The 6,712-nt window shown below is 48.7% G+C and overlaps 1 long non-coding RNA gene across 1 annotated transcript; it reads right to left on the bottom strand.

Annotated features, from left to right (window-relative positions):
- Positions 1-1,945: 1,945 nt before the first annotated feature.
- Positions 1,946-6,712, bottom strand: LOC118972604 (uncharacterized). The gene is made up of 3 exons (XR_005061633.2): positions 6,455-6,712; positions 3,536-3,733; positions 1,946-2,075 (listed from the first exon to the last, which is right to left on the bottom strand). It is a non-coding gene; the product is annotated as an uncharacterized lncRNA (long non-coding RNA).

The raw sequence follows: 6,712 nt of genomic DNA, 5'->3' as shown, positions 1-6,712 counted from the left end.
AGAATGATTTATTCAGGAAATTATGTATGTAGGGCAGGCAGATAAAGCAGACTCTGCTGATGGAATTTTAATTTACAAAGGTTATTGAGGTCAGACTGGGAAACCCCAATTCCATAGGTAATGGGGAGCTGTTGAAGGATTTTGAGGTTGATGGTGGGTTGGTAAAGGCATTTAGGAGTGATTCATGTGACAGGAGTGTGCAAGATGGGTTAGACAGGGTAAAGCCTGGAGGCGGAGCCACCCAGAACAGCTGTCTAGATTGGATACCAAGAAGGTGTGGGGAAGGAGAGGGCAGTACAGTGGGAAGGAAGCCCTTGCAGCTGTGGGAGATGCAGGAGGGATGAGCAACAGGGCTTGGGGACTGATTGACGTTGGTGAGAGAGAAGGAGACATCAAGCATCAGGGGTGACTCTGAGGTTTCCAGCCTCAGTGACTGGGATAATTATGAGTAAGTAACTTCTGGTCATACCAAGCTTGAGGTGACAATAGGACATCCAAGTGGAAACATCCAGAAGGCTGTTGGAAATGGAGGTGAAGAACTGGGCAAAAAGTCTGGGCTAGAGAGGGAAAAATTGGAAGAAATCTTATAAAGAAAACAGAGAGCTATTTGGGGAGGTACCCCAAAGCCCCACTCACATTCCAGTGCTTCCTGGCCTCTGTCTGTCAGAGGGTCCCACACCCTCAGCCAGAGAGAAACTGACACTCATGATACCACCCAGTTGGAAGGCTGAGCCCCTCCCTAGCCCAGCTTAGGATATAAACATTTTCTTTTCTCTTTAGTTCAAAAGGACAACGTTACATTTTTCATGCCAAACATTTTATAAGAGCTGTTGGTTAGAGGGCTTTGGGACACAGGTTATATCTTAGCCCAGCTTAGGATATAAACATTTTCTTTTCTCTTTAGTTCAAAAGGACAAGGTTACATTTTTCATGCCAAACATTTTATAAGAGCTGTTGGTTAGAGGGCTTTGGGACACAGGAACATAACCAAAAAAAAACACCACCAGAGTAAAAATTTTTTCAGGCAGGAGTGGTCAGTGGATGCTAAAAATAGGGGAGAAGGTTTTGATGAGGAAGAGAATATTTATGTAGTCTCAGAATAGGTCCCCAAAATTACTTACTACAAAAGGATTAATAATCCCCTTATGGTAGATAAACCAGAAAACACCTTAACCAAGTGATCAGAATTATCATCTCATTGTGGGGTTAGAGGCTATCATGTGTCTCCAACTGTGGTGCCCTGAGGACACCATGTATTGATGCAATATTCAGGTCAAAAATACATAACCTGAATCCGATAATGAAGAAAGTCAGTTACCCAACAAATCAAATTGGGGGCCATTCTGTAAAATAACTGGCCTTTTAAAAAGGTCATGAAATCATGAAAAACAAACAAACAAACAAAAAGGCTGAGAAATGGTCAAGTTAAAGGAGACTAGGTATGAGAATTAAATGTATTGTGTCATTGTGAATTAGACCCTTTACTAGGAAAAAGAAGTATTTTAAAGAATACTGTTGAGACTACTGATAAAAGTAGAATATGGACTATAAATTCAATAAAAGTATTATATCACTATACTCTCCTGAATATAACTAGATGTGGTTAAGGCAGGCAATGTCCTTGTTTGTAGTAAATACACCAAAGAAGTAAGGAGTATAAAGTGTAAAGAGATAAGAGATATGTAGTCCACTGTCCAATGGCTCAGAAAATAAGTGTGCCTGTGTGTATAAAGAGAGAATTATAAAACAAATGTGGCAAAATGTTAAAAGTCGGTGACTCTGGATAAAGTATATGGGTGTGCTCTTTACTATTCTTGCAACTTTTGTGTAAGTAAAATTACTTTAAAATCAAGTTTAAAACGGTCACCACCACCACCTGACCTGACCAGGCTTAAACAATGAGGTAGTTTATTATCTCACATACAGCAAGTCCAGAGCCAGGCCAGGCTGCATTCCACAGTGTCCCAGAATGTAGGTTCTTTCCACGTGTCCATTCTGCCATCTTTAGCACACACCCCATCCTCAGGCTGGTCCCAAGCGCGCTGGCAGCGCCAGGGCTCGCACGTGGACCCCAACTGCGTGAATGAAGGAGAAGGCCGGTTGTCTCCTGCGGCTCTCTTTGGCCTGGACCCTGTTCCCTACATTCTGCTCAAACGCATTGCTCCTGCAGTTAACTCTCTCCCTTTTGCATCCTCACCTTTCACCATCAGTTTTTTCACCCTTACCGGATCACGCCCATCAGCATAGAGACATTCTGTGTACCTTTTCTCTTGCAACAAAAGCAAGCAAAGTCCTCTCCAGCTACCACTCCAATTCTCTTTAAGGCAAAGGTGTTACCTACATATGACTCCATGTCACACAGACACACGCACACACACACCCCATTGGTCTTTTTAATCCCACCCGGTCAGGACTTGGTCTCCATTATTCCACTGAAACCACAACCTCCAGCAAGCTAGGGCCATAGTCAGTCCCAGCCCTCACTTTATTCAAGCAGTCAGGAGCATTTGACACTGTGGATCATCCCATCCTTAAAACTCCCCCACCACCTGTCTTTCAGGGCACACCCTCTTCATTTCCTTTGGCTCCTCCACCTCTTATCTTCTTGATATTTAAATATCAGGATTACCAGATCTTGGTCTTTTGATTCTCCTAGGTGACTTCCTCCAGACCCATGACTTTAATACCAGTGTACTCAACTGACCTCTAAGTTCATATCTCTTAGTCAACCTCTTCTGGAGCTCCAGACTCATACAGTGAATTGCTTTCTTTCTTTTCAATTTTTATTATGGAAAAGTTCACACCTCTAGAAAAGCACATATAAGTCTCTAGAAAAGCAAAAGTAAAAAGCAAATCCCTAGAACAGAATGATGAACCTCATGGTCCTGTCCTGACTGCCTTCATAATGTCTTGCCTTGATTTCTGAGTATCTCAAAGTTATCTGTGGGCAAATGAAAATGCCTGACACCCTCTGCTATGTGCTCTTTTCTCAGCCTTCTCTCTGTGAGCAGAGGCCCAAACCCTTTGCTGAATGAAGGGTAAGCAAGGCCCACACCATGCAGGCTCTCTGATCCCTGCCCTGTGAAATCCCAGCCTTGAAGCCAGTAGGAGCTGCACAGCCCTCTGCCCACAGAGTGCATGCCCTCGATAGACGGGAGGCTGTGGAGCCCTTACCCCCCAGTGCCGGATCTGGGGACGCTTCGCCCAAGCACTGCAGCTGAGGGCACACTGACAATGTTTGGCAACTGAGTTGAGGTGGGGGCCCCCAGAGACAGGAATCCAACTTCTCGGGGCACCCAGAAGCATGGCAGCTTTGCCTTTCTCAAGTGGCTTAGGGGTGTGTGAGGTCAGCCAGTGGGAGCTGAAGCCAGAGACAAAGAACCTGATGAGAGATGCCCCATGACAAACTGTCTGTGGACATGGGTGAAGCAGCCCTTTGTGAATCCCCAAAAGATCTGAGGATCTTAGGCAGTGCCAATTTCCCAGGGGGGCACGCAAGGGAGTAAAAACCAGAATTCTCAAAGGCTTGTCTTACTTGTATAGGTTGGGCCGAACCCGTTGACGTGGGGACCCGTGGCACAGGGTTAGTGCCAGTCCTGGTATTCATGCATGACAGCCTGTAGGCCTCTGCTGCTTGCTTCTGGCTCAGCAGGCAGCAGCTCAGAGACAGGGCACAGCTCCAGAGCCCAGACACCCTGTTCCTAGGCTGTCGGGCTGGGCACTGACTGTCAGCCTGCAGGGATCCCAGAAGGGGAAATATTAGCTGGTGAGGGAAAGAACCTCGCGTCACCACCTGATACCCCTCTTTCTTCCAAACCACAGCCCAGAACTTCTCAGCCTGATTTCATGGGGCTTTTTCCTCAGCCTTTGACTTTTCACTACCACCTCTCACTTCTGCTCTTCCCCTGTTCTTGACTCAGACACCAGCCACTGTCCACAACTCCCCACTCATCCCAAAGGGAGGTGGTAGCACCTCCTATCCCCAAATCAAAAGTCCTTTTGTAAAATGCATCACGCCGCACGCAGTGTGAGTGTGTGTGTATGACAGACTTTCAGACTCCCCAAAGTCTCCTTGGCATCATCGGTAAGTTGTTCTGAACAAGTTAGAGGTTTATTACTATCTCACTGGACAGACTGACTGTGGTGGAGGCCGACTCACCCAGGTCAGCAGGGTGAGAGGCAGAGCTGTGGCCCTGGGACACCAGCCTCCCCATCCCAGCGTGGGCATCCCGTGCACCTCAGCGTGCCAGGTGGGGAGTGCTGGGCACACACAGACCGCATGTCCCCTTTCCTAGGACAGCCCTACATTTAAGTGGTCATATCATTTTCATGAGCTCAGTACTACTTGTCAGACCACATGTCACAATTTTTCCCTCAGGAGGTGTGGTGATGAAGAGTCTGCTGGGTCCGGGGATCTGGGACCTGTCCTGGGGCCGTCGAGCCATGAGGCCTGGTTTAGTGAAGAACACTGGACCACCCCTGGCCGACCTCTGCTAGGTGAAGTGCATGATTGCTCCCTGCCCACGTGGAGGCTGTCCTAAAGGTCAGGACTGGGAGTCACCCCAGGTTGTCAGGTTAACCAGAAAGCCAGTCATTCTGACACTGAGGTCATGTTCTGGTGAGCAAGGCCAGAACTAGGTCTTCCACCCTCTTGCCTCTCCCTTCCCTCAGGGGATAGTCTGTCATCAGCCTCACTTCCTGCCAAACTAGAGAGCATGAGGGGAGATGGGTGGCAACAGGAATGCTAAGGCTTTAATGGGGCACAGATGGCACAGCAGGGGGTACCACTGTGAAGCCTCCAAGCACTTGAGGAGCTGCTGAGGGAGAGGGGGACAGGCAGCAGCCCCAGCTGTGGGGAGGCAGGGCCTGTGCAGTCCCCCCCACCCCTCCCAGTCTCCAGCCCCAGGGAAGCTGGCCTCTTGCCCGGTACTTCATTTTATGGGGCTCTTCAGCTCTCTTTCTTGGAGGAGAACCACATTCCTAGGCCTCGGGGATTATTGCCTTAAACACTGCTTCCTGCGTCTCCCGTCCTACCCATAGGTGTCTCCATTTGGTTTTCTCAGGTTCCCCTTTACCAGCTGTGCCACAGATGGTCCCTAGCATGGAAATCACCTCAAGGCTGTAAACATCTTCCTCCCAGGCCTGCAGAATGGGGCCACATTTTTCTCTGTCACATCCTTCTTGTTTCCTTCACCCAATGAGTCAGAGTAGAGGACTTCCATTCTTATTCTTTACACCATTTGAAAAAGTATTTTCTAATTCTATTGGAATTTAAAATTTTGTTTGTGAAATATAGCACCTATTTTCTTCCTCATTTTAGTTTGGAAAAACCCCAGGTCTAACTGGTGAGAGGTGAGCCCAGATCACTGCTGACCCGCAGGGCTGACCTGGGGGCTGCGTGGAGCACAGCGAGAGGCTCCATGTCCTGGTAGTCCATTCTCTACCTCTTGGTTTTGCCGCTGACCTGTGGAAGTGAATTTCCAAAGGCTCTGAGGCCTTGGCTCTGGTTCTGCTCCCCCCAGAATGGCCCCTGGGGCTTTTGGCCTGTTTAAGCCCTGGCTGGGCTCTTCACTCAGTTTGGAGCTATGTCTCTGGAGCCAAACTGCCCTGACTTGCTTCTGAGGGTAGAACAAGCAGGAAGTGCTGACACTTGCCAGTTCCGCATGCATGAGGTGTTCCAGACTCCTGGCAGCCTGCCGGTCCAGCTCCAGGCCCAGGTGGCTGCAGGCTGCAGGGTGATGATTCAGGTAAGCTGTGCTGGACAAACAAGCCAGTATTTTTTCAGCCCAGCAGGGTGATGACTGTAATTAGCTTTCCTGTCGTCACTGTACTCCACCTTCTGAGGGTGGGCTTGCTAGGCCTTGGGCCAGGGCCCGAAGAGACTGACAGGAATGTGGTTATCTTGGTCTGTGTCTTGTTGCCCAAGATGCTTCCTGATGCTTCTAGAGCTGGCTTGGAGCCGAGCCAAACAGCACCTGCATTGTCTGATGATGTCATGGAGGCTGCTGGGCTAAAGAGCCCTACTCAGAGCCTGGACAATGTGGTGAAGCAGCTCTGGTATGTTTCTTTCTCCAGATCCTAACACCTATTGTTTCAGTGCTACCTTCCCCCAGGAGACCCAAAAGACGAGGCAAACTGAAGAAATTTGGGGCCAGAGAGGCAATTGGGCTGAAGCCAATAGGTGAGTGGCCAGGTGTGCAGCTAAGGATCATCATACCCACATTTAAGTAACACGAAAGAAGTAGCTACTACTTATTGATCACTTACTCTGTGCCAGACACTGTTCTAAGCATTTCACATACCTCATTTACTTCTCAAAACATCACTATGACATAGCTACTAGCATTACCCTATGGACGGAGAAACTGGCCTGGAGGTGCTGGCTCAGAAGCACACAGCTGATAACCAGTGAATCCAGGATTTGAACACAGGCTACCAGGATTTTAACTCTCACCTGATACTTGTTTCTCCTGCTTTCACCGGGGCTGTCATGCGAGAGGACTTACACAGAATCTCAGGATCTAGGCCTGGCCCAGCCACAAGGTACTGTGTGATCTTGGCTGTCATCCCCACCTCTGGCCTTCAGGTTCCTCACTGTGGAAGTAGACAGTGGAGGTGGCGTTAGGCCAAGTAGTCTTTGCGGCTGGGAGTTTCTAGTCCTATGGCTCTACCCTGCATGGGAAGAGCACTGAGGGAAGACTCCCTCTCTCCT

This window comes from Manis javanica, chromosome 6 (assembly GCF_040802235.1).
Source record: "Manis javanica isolate MJ-LG chromosome 6, MJ_LKY, whole genome shotgun sequence".
Taxonomy (NCBI): Eukaryota; Metazoa; Chordata; class Mammalia; order Pholidota; family Manidae; genus Manis; species Manis javanica.
This window is presented reverse-complemented; position numbering and strand designations above follow the sequence as displayed.